The sequence below is a fragment of the Symphalangus syndactylus genome, chromosome 10, assembly GCF_028878055.3.
Source record: "Symphalangus syndactylus isolate Jambi chromosome 10, NHGRI_mSymSyn1-v2.1_pri, whole genome shotgun sequence".
In the NCBI taxonomy this organism is placed as follows: Eukaryota; Metazoa; Chordata; class Mammalia; order Primates; family Hylobatidae; genus Symphalangus; species Symphalangus syndactylus.
Window position 1 is genome coordinate 10400525 of NC_072432.2, and position 16638 is coordinate 10417162.

A 16638-nucleotide genomic window follows, 5' to 3' on the forward strand; every position below is an offset into this window, starting at 1 on the left:
GGAAAGAAGTGGGATGTCCTTGAGTCATACATAAGGAACACTCATGTGTTTCAAGCAAATAACTGATCCTAATTTCTTCTCACTATTTTTTCTGAACAACTGTTACAGTTTGCAAAGAACTCTGAATATTTTCTCAGCAAATATATATTAATATGATACTTTAAACAAAATGATGTTTGCCAGCACTGTTTGTCCTGAGATTTCCTGTTTGGTTGACTAAATTCTCTGGGGTGAAGAGGTTCTATGTGAACAAAAAGGGGTAGGCTTGGGCCTCACAGAGGTTTGTGGGTGAAGTCATGTCTGTGAGAGGCTGTGGAAGCTCACAGTCAGCCTGCATTGCTGTGGAAAATGGTGGGACGCCAAAAGCCGTGCAGGAGGAAAAAGGAAGAGCCGGGAGGCTGTGGAGGAGGCTGAGGTACTGCTGATGCCCTGGAGAAAATTTTGGGGAAAAGACAGAGATATCTAAAGCAATATGTAGGAAGTTTTAATTATGATATTAGTTGAAATTTCACAACCCATGAAATTTAAAGTAAATTCCACCTTGCTCAGTTTTTTCATAGAGTGAACTCTGAAGAAACAACTGTGTCACCAGTGTTGACTCTGGACGAGTGACAATTCCACCAAGTACTTTTTGAGACGCCTGCCTCGCCTGCACTGTTTGTTATTTTACTATTTCTCGATACTATTGTTCACCCCTACAATCTACTGGAGTTGATGCAGTCAGGGTGACTCAGCAGCTTGCACACCTTCGGACCACTTCTGGATAGGTCAAAAAGCAGGGGAGGTTGTAAAGAGAAAATTATTAATTTTTATAGTTGTTTTGTTTAGCATAAAACCAGGTGAGAAAAGCCTGTTTCTCAATGGTTTAAACTCCATGTGATATGGACAGGAGACAGGGAAATACTGGGTAGAAGAGGGTGATTTCCCAGCAAAGGCCCCACTTTCAAGCCTGGATACCGGTGCCCCTAAATGAGAACAGGCATTTCAGTTTCCACGCCCCCAAAAGTTGCCTTTTGGCCCACCACACCTCCATTCTGCCCATATATAAACCCCCAAAGCCTAAGATCCAGGGCAGACCAGCAGGTGAGGAGACAAGGAGGCAACCAGATGGATGGCAGAACAGTGACACAGAGTAAGAGAAAAGGAGGGACATTGGACACTGAAAGGAGTTTGGCCTGGGAGGATTGGAGAAGAGTCCAGCCACTGGGCAGCCTGACTCCATGGGAAGATCACCTTCCTACTCCATTCCCCCATTCCGGCTCCCCATCCGTCTTGCTGAGAGCTGCCTCCACCACTCAATAAAATCTTGTACTCATCCTTTGAGCCCACATGTGATCTGACTCTTCTGGGATGCCTGGCAAGAGCTTGGGATATAGAAAGCTGTCACACTGGCCCTCTGCCTTTGAGATAAGTCAGAGGGTCCACGGAGCTGCAGACTCAAGCCGTCTGCAGATGGCAAAGCTGAAAGAGCTTTGTAACACTGTGGTTGCAGGCACTCACCACTAGACAATACCATGGAGCCAGAGCCCAAAGCACTCACCCTGGCCTGTGCACCTGCCCATCTCCATACTCCCCATCCCTCAAGCAGTTTGAACAGGTGAGCCGCACCCCTGTCACAAGTCCTGCAAGGGGAATCAGGAAACTGTCTCATTTCACATACAAATCTGTTAGCACCATATCAGGAAGTCTGAGGAATGGTAAGCTCTGGGGGTTGCCCAGGAGAGTCTGTAACTTCTCTCATCTTTTCCTGACTCTTCTTCCTCTGTGTATTGATGTCATCCTCAGGCTGGGTGGAGACTGCTGCAGCAATTTTAGAACTCCTAGGGCAACAGGACAAGAGCCACTTTAAGAAGAGGGGCTGCCGCGTCTTAAAAGCTTCTCTCTAGATGTGAGAGAAACCTTCTCAGAAGCCCGCAGCACAGTCCCTCTCATGTAGCGTTGGCTAGGCTGGGTTGCAGCACTCTTCCCACTGTAGCTCATGCCAAGGGCAAGGAAATACACGAGTGACCTTAGCAAAGCTTTTCTCATAAAATGCATGTTGGTGATAATACGATCCTAACCCCTAAACCATAATGAAAAATTGATATTTTTGAAAAGTTAGACATTTGCAACCTTGCTTGTACCTCAAAATAGCTTTGCAAGCTTTTAAAACAACTGGAAATAAATCAGTCTTAAATGTAAGACATGAGACTATCAAGTTCCAGAAGAAAATCTGAGGAAAACTTATTGGGGCTAAAAATTCTTAAGTAGGTCCTGGCAAGGAACTCAGACTAAGATTTCAAAAACACAAATCACAGAATAGAAAGAGACGCATATGACTTAATTAAACCAATAAGCTTCTGTAAAGCAAAAAAAAAAAAAAAAAAAAAAAAACAACAGAAAACAGACGACCTCTACAATGGGGGAAAATAATTGCAAGTTGTGAATCTAACAGGGGACTGATATCCAAAATTTATAAGGAACTCAACCCAACAATAATAATTACAAGAAAACCCAAATAACCTCTTTAAAATTCATCAAAGAGCAGAGGTTTCCCAACTCCATGCCTAGGCACACCTATAGGCACTTGATAACTGCCCACTGGATCCTCCATCTTCCACTGGTGGAGACTCAGAAGGCTGGGAGGCTGGTAAATTATTGGGTAAATACAATGGACATTATTCAGGTGATAGCTACACTAAAAGCCCAGACCTCACCACTGTGCAATATATCTATGTAGCAAACTGCACTTCTAAAGTTTAATTTTATACAAATCCAAAAATAAAATAAATGAAACATAGTGATACCTAAACTTTTCTACAGATCAAATGAATAACAATCTCTGGTGTAGGATTTTAGCTTTTGGCATGATGGTCTACAAAAACACAAGCAGGGCAATTTGATCTGGCTATAAGCACATTGATCCCGTTTGGTTACTATAAGCACAGATCAATAGGTACAAGGACAAGAGACCCCAACCAGCAGAAAACCTAAAGGAGAAATTTGGAGAGAATGAGTGTAGTCTGAGGATTTCAATTTACTTTATTATGTAAGCGAATCTGAATATGTAAACTTGTGTGGAGATTGAAAGAATGGAAAGAGGAAAGATGAGAGACTCAGAGACTGCAACCCTTAATGAATCAAGAACTTGATGAACTGATGTATAGTGAAAATCGAAGAGTAAGAGTCTTCATTAGTATGAAGTGTGTTAAAGTTAAAGGTTCATAGAGCAGTTATAAGTACTTCTTTGTCTGTATAATTTATAGCATGGAAGTAGTTGCCTGAAGTATAATCTAGGTATGAGTAGAAACTTTCAGTTGTTGAGAATGTAAAGAACAGCAATGCTGGAGTTCTCTGCATGTATAGTGAAAAATGATGTCCACAAATCCTGGGAGAAATCGTAAACTAAGGGAATAAAGGGACTATATCTAGAAGGGGACAGATGATAGGGTATAAATGATATCAGAGCTAAGGAACAGGTTTTTATTTGTTTATATCTGAGATGAAATCTAGATTTTTCATGGACCTAGTGGCTGGTGATATAGTACTTTCTATTAGCAAGGCTAGAAAATTAAGACTTACTTGCTTCAAGTTCTCCACAAAGCTAGTACAGTAGGCTCAATAATGCTCCCACCCCCTGCCCTGCCAATAACTCATGTCTTTATCTTTGGAACCTGTGACTATGTTACCTTACGTGGCAAAACAAACTTTGCAGATGTGATTATGTTAAGGATCATAAGATAGAAGGGTTTCCTGAATCATCTGGATAGGCAATGTAATCTCAAAATCCTTACAAGTGGCATCCAGGAGGGCCACAATCAAAGATGTGTAAAGAAAGACGCATAGGCCAGAGATCCTAAGATGCCATGCAGTTGGCTTTCAAGATAGAATAAGTGCCATGAGCCAAGGAACACATTCTCTGGAACCTGGAAATGGCCAGGAATAGCATTTTCCCATAGACCCTCAAGAAGAAATGCAACCTTGTGGACACCCTGACTTTAGCCTGTTGAACCAGATTTTGGAATTCTGATCTCCAGAACTGTGAAAAAATTAATTATGGTGCTTCAGGCCACAACATTTGTGATAATTTTTTACTGCAGAAATAGGAAATGAATTCAAACATGATTCAGCAATTCTCATCCTCTCTCTCCTGCATCATCAATTTTTCTCTTTCTACTAGATTCTTCCTAAGAGCGTATAGGCATGCTGTTTTTTCTGCCATCCCAAAGAAAATTGTCATTTGACTACATTATTTTCTCCATGGACTTCTCAATTGTCAGGTGTATTCATAACCCACTCTTTGAATACCTTCTACACTTCTGTATCTAATTCTTCTCTTCCTACACTTTTTTGAATGCACCTCTATTCAGGCTGTTGCCTCTACCAATTTATCAAAATTGGGACAAGGGAGAGGATTTTGAAAACTAACTAATGAGTCATACCTGGGTAACAAAATAATCTGTAGAACAAACCACCATGGCATGAGTTTACCTATATAACAAACCTGCATTGCACCCCTGAACTTAAAATAAAAGTTAAAAATATTGAAATTAAAAAAGTTTTGGAGATGTAAATTACATTATTTAATTCTAATTCTGAACAATTACCTCATCTAATATTTATGAAACAATTCTGATTCTAATTCTGAACAATTACATTATTTAATATTTATGAAAAAATTAAATGAAAAGAAATACACATAACAGTGTCATGGCTAGCCTTTGACATTCTCTTAAAAAATTAAAGCACAACATTCTGAAAAATTACATTATTCTAATGTAAGAAAGTGTGTGAAGAGCACAAAGTCAGAGAAGTCCACGGTGGCCCTAAGGGCTCACCTGGTTGCAGGTGGGCTTGTAGTTGGGTCCTGGCTTGTCTGAGGATTAGTTCCAGCAGTTAGTGATTGAAAGTGGACACCCTGATGGACCTGGTTAAACCTGCATCTCTGCATTTCTCCAGGCCCTAGGAAAGAAGGAAATGGGTGTAGATCTTTGATGTATCCTGGCTTTCTCATTTGTCATTTAACCTTTTATTTAGTGTGGTAAAATACATATAACACACAATTCGTCATTTAACTATTTTAAAACATATAGTTTATTGGCATTAAGTCCATCCACCTTATTGAGTAAGCATCACCATTATACATATATTACAATTTTAATCATCCCAACCTAAAACTCTGCTCATTAAACAACTACTTCCCATTTCCCCTCATTTCATCCTCTGGCAACCACCATTCTACTTCCTGTCTTTGCATTTAATTATTCTAGGCACCTCACATAGTTGGACTTATACAGTATTTGTCCTTTTGTGTCTGGTTTATTTGGCTTAGTAAAATGTCCTCAAGGTTCAAATTATTATTGCATGTATCTGAATTTCCTTCCTTTTTAAAACTAAATAACGTCCCTTTGTGTTTAGACACTAAACTCTGTTTATCCTTTCATTTGCTGATGCTCACTTGCATTTTCATCTTTTGATTATTGTGAATAGGATTATTACGAATAAGGTTATTGTGAATAATAACACTGCTTCAAAAATATCTACTTTAGTTTCTGCTTTTAATTTATTTAGGTATTGTGAGCCCCAAATACCTGAGACATGCCCCAGTCAATTTAGAAATTTATTTTTCCAAAGCAAAACCTCTCTCCTGTTGTCCAGGCTGTCCTCTGCTATGGTTACTGGGATCGTTTTCAGCACAAAGTTGCAATGTTGTGTTATACTTTCCAAGTGAGCCTTCAGGCCTTTTCCTTTTATATATTTTTGCAAGAAAGTTAAGGAGGCATCTCATCCAAAATGCATGCTATCATGAGTATATTTTGGCATTGGGTGAACAAGGTGTGTTGGCACCCAAACCAGGCCTTCATCTTTTACTTTTCAACCTTTCTTATCTTGAATACATCCTCTGTCCTTGGTAGCCTTTTTATCCTCAAGAGGATACTGGGATTTGAAAGCTGTCAGATCTATTTGGGGAATTAAAGGTGCCTGGACCTCAGCACTGCTATTCGTTGGGTGCCTGGCTGTGCAGTCAGTGAAAGCGTTCCCTCTAGCTAGATTGGAATTCCTGTGCTGATGGCATGGAAAATGCCTAACAGCTATTTCCCTTGGGGTTGCCAATACCTCCAATAGCTCCAACATGGCTTTGCGTATTCAATTTTAGTATTATCAGCCTTTAGCAGTCCCCTTTCCTTGCAAATAGCTCTGTGTGCATGGACTATCATGAAAGAATATTTGGAATCAGTTTAGATATTGGTTCTCTTACTTTTGGACAGATGCAAGGCTCTCATAAGGGCGATTTACTCAGCCTTTTGTACAGAAGTCCCTGTTGGGAGGGTTCTTGCCGCTATTACCTCCAAGAGAGTCACTATAGCCTAGACAGCATTCCTCCTTCTGTTGGTGACTAGGCTGCGTCTGTCCACAAAGAGCATCCAGTCTCCACCCTGGAGGGCTGTGTCCTTCAGATCTGGTCGACTGGAAGACTCTTGATCTATAACCACTAGGCAGTTGTGTACTAGTTCCTTTGGTTGCCCAGTAGGTGTCAACAAAGTGGCAGGGTCTAAGGCTCCAGTGGCCTGTAGTTTGATTAGATATTACCTATGGTGCACATTGCAGTGTGATTTAATGCCTTTTGAATAAGGAAATTATTTTCTTTCTTTTCTACATTTTTATAGAGGAGTTTTGTAGATAGGCAGGAGATATCATTTCTAACATTATTCTCCAGTATAAAGGAAAACATACTTGACAGTTATGTCCCAAATTAGGTAAAAGAAGATTGACATTGGATGTCCCCAGGGGTTCATAATTTCTACTTGTAGTAGCATAAATGTCCTCTGTGTTCTGTAGACACAGAACTACCCTCCCTTACACAGACTCCTCATTGGTACAGCCCAATTACATCCACTTTCCTAAGCATATGGACCCCCTATCTCTGTCAATCCCACCCCCAGTGATTCACTGAGGGAGCAGTTCCAGCCCTGGGTCCCCAGACGATGTAAGGTGTTGAAAACCCCACCTTCCCATAGATGGCCAAGAGCAGAGCATGGACATATTTGATTAGTACTGAGGAAATGTGAGAATAGTGAAACTTTGCTGTGACTGTATTCTTGTGTATTAGCTCATTCTCACACTGCTATAAAGAACTAAAGAACTACCAGAGACTGGGTAATTTACAAAGAAAAGAGGTTTAATTGACTCACAGTTCCACAGGCTGTACAGAAAGCATGGCTGTGGAGGCCTCAGGAAACTTACAATCACGGAGGAAGCAAAGGGGAAGCAAGCACATATTCACATTGCTGGCAGGAGAGAGAGAGAGAGAGAGAGAAAGAAGTTGGAGGTGCTACACACTTTCAAATAACTAGATCTCATGAGAACCGTATGATGAGAACAGCAAGAAAGAAGTCAGCTTCCCTGATTCAATCACCTCCCACCAGGCCCCTTCCCCAACAGTGGGAACTGCAATTTCACATGTAATTTGGGTGGGGACACAGAGCCAAACCATATCACTCTTCCCCAGCCCCTTCCAAATCTCACATTCTTTTCACATTTCCAAAGACAATTATGCCTTCCTAACAGTCCCCCAAAGTCTTAACTTATTACAGCATTAGCTCAAAAGTCCAATTCTAAAGTCTCATCTGAGACAAGGCAAGTCCCTTCCAACTATGAGTCATAAAATCAAAAATAAGTTAGTTACTTTCTAGATACAACGGGGGTAGGAGTATTGGGTAAATGCTTCTGTTCCAAAATGGAGAAATTGGCCCAAACAAAGGGGCTACAGGTCCCATAGAAGTCCAAAACCCAGAAAGGCAGTCAATAAATTTTAAAGCTCCGAAATAATCTTTATTGACTCCGTGTCTCATATCAAGGCCACTTTAATGCAAGAGGTGGGCTCCCAAGGCCTTGAGCAGCTCTACCCCTGTGGCTCTGCCCAGTAAAGCCTCCATGGGTGATTTCACTGGCTGACATTGAGTGTCTGCAGCTTTTCCAGGCACACAGTACAAGCTTTCAGTGGATATACCATTCTGGGGTCTAGAGGATGGTGGCCCTCTTCTCATAGCTCCACTAGGCAGTGCCCCAGTGGAAATTCTGTGTGGGAGCTCAAACCCCACATTCCCCCTCCACACTGCCCTAGAAGAAGTTCTTCATGAGTGTTCCACTCTTGCAGCAGGCTTCTGCCGGGACATCCATGCGTTTTTATACATTCTCTGAAATCTAGGCAGAGGATCCCAAGCCTCAAGTCTTGGTCTCTGAGCAGCCACAGGCTTAAAACTACATGGAAGCCACCACACATTGGGGCTAGCATCCTCTAAAACAATATCTCAAGATGTATCTGAGGCCCTTTTAGCCATGGCTGGGGCTGAAGTGGCTGGTATGCAGGGTGCCACGTCCCAAGGCTTCACAGAGCAGTAGGGCCCTGGGCTTGGCCCATGAAATTATTTTTCTCTCCTAAACCTCCAGGTCTGTGATAGAAGGGGCTACCTTGAAGGTCTCTGAAATACCTTGGAGGCATTTTTCCCATTGTCTTGGCTATTAACATTTGGCTCTTCTTTACTTATGCAAATTTCTGCAAGCGGCTTGAATTCTTTCTCAGAAAATAAGATTTTCTTTTCTCCTACATGGCCAAGCTCAAGTATTCAAACATTTATCTTCTGCTTCCCTTTTAAATATGAGTTCCAGTTTCAGATAATCTCTCTGGGCATGCATATGAGAATATGCTGTTAGAGGCAGCCAGGCCACATCTTGCTTGCTTTGATGCTTAGAAATTTCTTCCATTAGATACCCTAAATCATCTTGCTCAAGGTCAAAGTGCCACAGATCTGTAGGGTAGGAACACAATGATGCCAATCTTTTTGCTAAAGCACAGGAAGAGTGACCTTTACTCCAGTTCCCAATAAGTTTCTTATCTCCATCTGAGAACTCCTCAGCCTGGACTTCATTGTGCATATCCCTATCAGCATTTTCTTCACAACCATTCAAGTCTCTAGAAAGTCAAAACCCTCCTTCGTCTTTCCATCTTCTTCTGAGCCCTCTAAACTCTTCCAATCTCACCTACTACCCAGTTCCAAAGTTGCTTTGACATTTTCAGGTATCTTTATATCAATGTCTCACTATTTGGTACCAATTTTCTGTATTATTTTATTCTCACACTGCTATAAAGAACTACCTGAGACTGGGTAATTTACAAAGAAAAGAGGTTTAATTGACTCATAGTTCTGCAGGATGTACAGGAGGCATGGCAGGGGAGGCCTCAGGAAACTTACCATCATGAAGGAAGGTGGAGGGGAAGCAAGCATGTCTTCACTTGGCTGGCAGGAAAGGGAGAGGGAGAGAGAGAGAAAGAGAGAGACAGAGAGAGAGAGAGAAGGTGGAGGTGCTACACACTTTCAAACAACCAGATCTTATGAGAATTCTATTATGACAACAGTAAGAGCAAAGTCAGTCCCCATGATTCAATCACCTCCCACTAGGCCCCTCCTTCAACACTGGGAATTACAATTTGACATGATATTTCGGTGGGGACACAGAACCAAACCATATCATTTGGTATTCCAGAATTTCTGCCTTGCTGTTGCCACCCTCACCTCTGGTGCTTCCTCTTAGTAATTTTTTCTCCTCTGACCCCACCCTGCTCTATGGTTATAAATCCCCTCTTGTCTTAGTTGGAGTCAGAGTTGAGCTTCAAGGGAACCAAAACATTTGGCACTAAAATACATTTCTTTGACACATTTCAAGACAGATATTCAGAAGGGCAGGAAATATGAGAAGAGCCGAAAAGCTGTTTTTAGTGGGAAAGACTAGCATCTGTAGAGAAAATTTGCATTGCTACAGCTGGGCTTTCTCTGAGACTCTCCCTTGGATAGAAGAAAGATTAACTGAGAATCTGATACCTTTAAAGGTCTAAAGAAAAACATTTCCCAGCTGTTCTCTCTGAGGGCTGCTTCCTGGGAGATTTCATCTAAATAACTAGACCTCCTTTGCTAGCCAGGCTTGTTCTTCTCTCCATCCCATAACCTGTGTTCCACTATAAGCAATTTTGCCAAGATTTAAGTGCAATGGTGCGATCACAGTGCCCTGCAACCTTGACCTCCTGGGTTCAAACAATCCTTCTACTTCAGTTTCCCAAGTAGCTGAGACTACAGACAGGTGCCACTACACTCAGCTAATTTTTAAAATTTTTCCTTTTAGCAGAGACAAGTTCTTGTGGTGTGTTCCAGGTTGGTCTGAGCTGAAGAGATCCTCCTGGCTCAGCCTCCCAAAGTGCTGGAATTACTGGTATGAGCCACCACACCTGGCCATCTGGCTGTTTTTCCTGCATTCTGCCTGTAATTATTTTTTAGGGTCTTTTTCCACATGTCTCATGTTCAGAGTCTCTAAGGCACATGGTGTAGCTGAGCTGATTCACCCCTGTCCTGTATAGAGCACCATGTGGGGGAAAGTTCCTGGTCTGCTACGCCATCACCCAGCCAAAGGAGGGCTGCCTTTGCTCTGGTTTCACATTCCTGTTTTAAACAGTCACGCCTAGAATTACTCGGCTACGTTGTGACCTTAATGAAATATCTAGTTTGTGAAGTCACAGAATTTGCTTTTCATAAAACTAGAATCTCTTTGAGTTTGGGAGTGTCACATCCCATTAGGGTTCCTCTTTTAGCACCTCACTAAGATTATTAAAATTAATTAAAATTTTTGGATGAACTAGAAAGTTTGCAGAAACCTCTAGCCATTTTGCTGGTTCAACAGGATAACCTTTTTTCCACTAAAGAATATTAGTGTTAGTTTAGTGATGAGGTTAATATTTCCCATTTTTCCACCTCCCCTCTCCCAACCCAAAATGTGTTGGGCTGAGTGTTAAAGACCAAAGACGGATCACTTGGACAAAGGGTTCCTTGTATCCCCACAAGTCCTAGTTATTTTTCTCTCATTGAGAGAAAAGGGCCTGTATTGATGCCTGGATATGAGATTTTATACCTTCTTGGCATCCAGGGTTATACAATCAATAAACAGAGATGGTATAGAAAAATCCCTTAAAAATGATGGGTAATGCCAAGACTACAGGTTTTTCTTTCCTCCTGTCACTTGTTACAATGATTTTCAAGTGGAAACTTGAGTTCTGCATTTCTCAATTTTTCTTGACTCTCAAACTAGCTGAACACTTCATTCTTCCTTCTCGAGAGATTGGCACCAAATCACTTTGTCCCGTTTGGGAAATGCAATGTTTCTCCTCTGGGTGCATTTTTGAAGACCAAGGCAAAAACATTAAAGTTCATTTTTATTGTCTGTGTGGGTAAAACATTTGATTTTACTAAACATGCTCCATAGTTACATGGCAGGATGTTTTGATTGGCATAAAAACTAACCGAACTTCTAAATGCAAAGTAGGTCACCGGAAGAGTACAGGACTCTTTGTGAGTTGTTTTTCTCTCCAGTCCAGTATTTTCCTCAACATGTTTTCTAAATAACATAGGAATTTCATTTTGGAATAAGCACGTCATTTAAATTTATTCATAGGTATAGAAGGGTTCCAGAAATGTTAAGAACATACATGGTTTCAACCGTATACCTTTGCTTTATGGGATAATGTAGTCAGTGGAAAACATTTTCTGTTGAAGCAAGTGACTGCCTCATTAGTAAATAAGAGAAGAGCAGCTTGAGATGGCCGGTTTGCAATGAAGTGTGGAGCAGGCCCATTTGCTTTCATGTGTCAGACATGCCTGCTCTACCCCACCCCTCATTAAGGCACTCACATTCACCAGGTGTGATCATCTAAAAGGGATTTGATAGTGTTATCTCCAATCTCCTTCTCTGGAAAATATTGCTGACTCACAGTGACTAGGGGACTTAGGTGGCATTTTAGACCTGCCAATCACCAGCCTGGATCATTGCACCTGTTCTGAGTTGCACTGGTCTTTTACTTTAGTGCCAGGTGGCTGGAAAGAGGCCCATGAAATAGAGCTGCTCATTTTTAAATTATCCCTTTTGTTGAAGCTTTTGTTCAGGAGGCAGGAGTGGGGCCACTGGCTGAGGAACTCATGGTACACTCTTTGTTTTAAAGATGTGTTACACAGGGTGAAGGAAAGCAAAATATGCCATGCAAAATGTACTTTTTTGGCATATTTTTATATGGATATTCAGAGGGGTCAAAATTCAGAGAGGCTGCCGACACACAGAAAGACCTGAAAAGCTTTCTTCTCTCGCAGAGATTTGTAAGTGCTGAGGAAATGTGCATTAGTGAAGTGAACAGAGGGTAAAAGCCTTTCTCTGAGGACCCCTTTATATGCCTTATTGGATCAAGAAAAGATTAACTTCCAAGAAAACAGACTAAGATGCTGACACTTTAAAGGTCTGACTGAGAAGCTTCTCCACAGGCCGCCACCTACCCTCCTGAGGGCAGCTTAGGGAGCCCCTGAGAGGCTCACATCTATGTGGGGACAGCCTTGGCTCACCATGTGTGCCTCTTCCACTCCCCCATTACCTGAGACTCCACCTTCCCCAGAGACCCCAAGCCCCTGTTCTCTCCGTAGCCTCAGGATGTGATGAAACCCTCCGTCAACAGGAACGCCCTGGAGTCTCTTATTGGCAGGAATCTGCTGTCCATGTGCATGTGTACACATTTGCATGCCTTTTTATATTAACCTTTCTCCTGTCAGTTTGTTTTATACACTCTAATTATCAAAACTTCAGAAAGGAGAGGGAAAAAATGTCCTTTGTGCCTGCGTGGGTATCTGTATTTCCCATGCAAACCAGAAAAAGTGAAGGAAAGTAATAAAACCCAGTCCTAGAAGTAGTGAACATGGCCCTGACAATGGCAATGAAGGAATAGTGCATGGCCTAAGATTGGTCTCCCCATGACTGAGGACCATCAGGGCCCAGTCTCTTGTCTTTCCTTCCTCCCTTCCCTTCACCCCCAACTGCACACAGCCGGACACAGGACACAGTTTGGTAAGAGCATCTGATTAGGGAGGGTAACTGGGAAACTACATGAGAATGTGCATGAGTGAGTGTGAATATGTTAAGAATTGAGGGGAGGAAAACCTATCCTTCTGCCAGTCTATTTACTTATCTACTACGTTTTTAAATGTTAAGACTCCTGAGAGCCTGCTGTTGGGTGTGTAGTGTGATCCTCTGGAAGGAAGTTGAGGAAGACGCTCTCCGTGCCTCACTTTCTCCTTGGGGTTACAGGAGCTTTCTCATAGACACCTGACAGGGGGATCTTCTGTCTAGGACCCGCATATTTGTGCCCATCGTACAGTAACTGATCAACACACAGAAATAGCGGCTGTTGCAGCAGAAAAGGGGTTTAATAATTGAATGGCAGACAAACAAGGAAGTAGGAGGAAACTTCTAATTCACTGCCCCGAGGAGTTTTAGACTGGGATTTTCAAGGGAATTTTGGCAGGCGTGGAGCTGAGGAGCAGGGTGGGGTGCTGACTGGCCGGGGTGTGGGCTATGAAAGCCTAAGGATGTGGTAACTGCATTGTGGGGCTGAGTCAGTTCCTCAGAGGGGCCTGTAGATTGGAAGGCATCTGTGGAACTGTTATAATGCATGATGCAGAAAATATCTCGAGTGGAAAACGTGAGATTTCCTACTGTCGGAGATGTTACCTATGAGGTTAGGACCTTGTGATATGGGCTATATGACTCCAAAGAGTAACAGTTATATGGAAGTGGGCTACAGGGCAAGTTGGTTAATGCCTGCTATGCTTTCTTTCAGAGCTTATGCTTTTGCTAAAAACCTAGACATTTACTTTCATTAATTTGATGAAGGTGCTGTCACCTCCTCCAGTGAACACACTCATTCTGAGGGACAGCTAGGTTACAATAGCCATCAATCAACGTTGTCACAATGCTTGCATTGATGGAAAGCTTTCCTTCATCTGAATGAAAACATTCCTCCATAGTAAGCACTAGGTCATGAGAGTCTCTGGGAAATACTCAGTGTACACAAGAAACACGTTTTGTGGTTAACAACAAAATCCTTTACCTTACTCAATGGAAGGCTGTTGATCTCAGCACATCTTTCAGCCTGGGCACCACCCAGCAGTTTCTTAGAACTTACTTAAAAGCATCCAACTAAGCATAATTCTGAATATCGCTCACTAATCCTGACTCTGCTTCCTTCGCAGCTATGAAATCAATAACAGAAATGCCCCTGTTTCACTAATTTTTGTATTTTGTTTTTAGTAGAGATGGGGTTTCACCATATTGGATAGGCTAGTCTTGAACTCCTGACCTCAGATGATCCACCCACCTTGACCTCCCAAAGTGTTGGGATTACAGGTGTGAGCCAACATGCCCAGCATGAAATACGCTTTCTTATAATTTTTGAATACTCCACTTAGAGGCCATTGCAAAACCTTTCCTGACACTCCTTCTTCCCCATCTTCCAGGTTTGCATGTGTCCTGTTTTCTTGGGTGCCATGCTGTATTATAATTGCCATTTGCAGTCTCACCTTTTGTTGGCTTCAAGCTGCAAAAGTTGTAGTGATTTTTGTGTAGACAGGCAGAACTTAGCTAGTGCCTCAGCTTGGATCCTCCTCAGGCTGCAATGAAGGCATAATACAAAAGCAAGGTCTCCCAGAAGTCTCAGTGGGGAATTACCTGCTTCCAAGGTCATGGGTGACTGGCAGAATCCAGTGCCTTCTGGGCTACTGGAGTGAAGGCCTCAGTTTCTAGCTGGCTGATGGCCATAAGCCACACTCAGTTCCTCTCAAAGTGGGCATGTCCACAAGGCAATTCATCTTATCAATGTTTGGCCAAATACAGGTTGGGCAGAACACAATAACAATAACAAAACACCACTTAGAGATCTTAATAAGCAGAAGTTCCTTATTACTTGAGACTGAACTTTTACTAATGTTGTTCTTTGACCTGCATAGTAGAAGCAATATAAATGAAGGGCACACAGGAAAGGGTGGCCAACATTATCCAGGGGGTCATAAAAGGACTCCTGAAACATGTGTGGATGGATCGGGTGTATTTATGATAAGTAAGACATCAGAAACCTGCTGGAAACAAGGTGCAAGCTGAGCAGGCTGTCCTAGAAAGAGGAAATAGCTGAAAAAAAGCAAGAACACAGAGATCGTATTCATGATTTCGGACCAGGTTTTTTGTGCCAAGAAGATTCAAGGAAACAAGGCAAAGACAGTCACAAAATGAAATGAGGCCTTGATAGAGGAGAATTTCATTATAATGAAGGTAGAAATGGGTGCTTCCAAGGAATCTCATTACATGTGTCCCTGGGACCAGGCATCTAGCTTTTTCAAGGAATTTTCAATAAGCCATTTGTGATGGGATTTGTGATAAAATGGATGGTGTGAGACTTAACTGAGGTCTTCTTGTAGAATCAAGGTCTAGAAGTTACCAATCTAATGATCATTTTGTATCTTGTAAAGTAAGTCCTATATCCTTATCAAAGACAGATTGGAATGTTTAATACTTCAACTTAAGTGTCAAGAGTGAACAATACCTAGAAGATAATTCAAACTCCTCTCTCAGCATACCATTTCTGTATGTTCCTGTAAGATACACCTGCACAGATAGGAAGGAATTGAAAAAAAGGCAATAGATTAATTCCAGCTTCATTTGGAATCACTGGCAGTTGTAATATGAGCTCTTCCTACATTGAAGTTGGTGGAAATAAAGAACGTGAGAGCCTTGTTTTCTACTGGGATCTCACAGAGGAAAAGGAGGAAATACAGATTAGCTGGGGCTGATGACAGATCTGAAGCAAAGCCATCCTGTGAGGCTGAATGGTGGACACTTCATGCGGGTGCTGGGATTTGGCACTTATGCTCCTGAAAATGCAAGTGGACCCCGGAGTCTGAAGGGTCCTAGATCAGCTGTCCTTGCAGGGTGGTCAGCACAGCTGGTCACATGCATGAGAGTGGCTCTTGGGTTTCTGCTTCTGCACCCAGCTGCTCTCGCTGTGATATGTCCTGGATCTGGCTGCAGTGTTCCTCCCTCTCAGAGCTTCCACAGAGATTCTGCTGCTGCTGAGCAGGGCACAGGCTTGCATAACCCCCTGCACGAGACACGAGCGCATTGACTTTCGTTGCTTCTAGGCTGAGAAGTCAGGCACACAGAGGGCACTCAATAAATGCCTGTGGCATCAATGTGAAAAAACGTACTTGAGAATGAAGGATAAAAAGAATCATAAATGATCTGTAGGTCTCAGCTGGTTGGAAACTAGGAAGGTTGGGTGTATGGACTCATTTATTATTGTTAGCCAAAAATAGATGCTGTAATGTGTATGTGTGTGTGCCTGTGTGTATATGTGTGTGTGTGTACTAGTGTGTATGCATAGGCAAGTGTGTGACTGTGTGTGTATGGGTGTGTACCCGTGTGCATGCATCCATGTACATTGTGTACCTGTGTGTATGTGTGTGTGTGCCCTAGGATTGTTGGAATGGTAAATGATCATCATACCTAGGAATACAGATAACCACGGAGGGGAAATATCTCTACCATGAGAATTACAAAACACTGCTCAAAGGAAATCAGAGATGACACAAACAAATGGAAAACCATTCCATGCTCATGGATAAGAAGAATTAATATTGTTAAAATGGCCATACTGCCCAAAGCAATTTACAGACTTCATGCTATTCCCATCAAACTATCAATGACATTCTTCACAGAACTAGAAAAAAACACTATGTTAAAATTTAC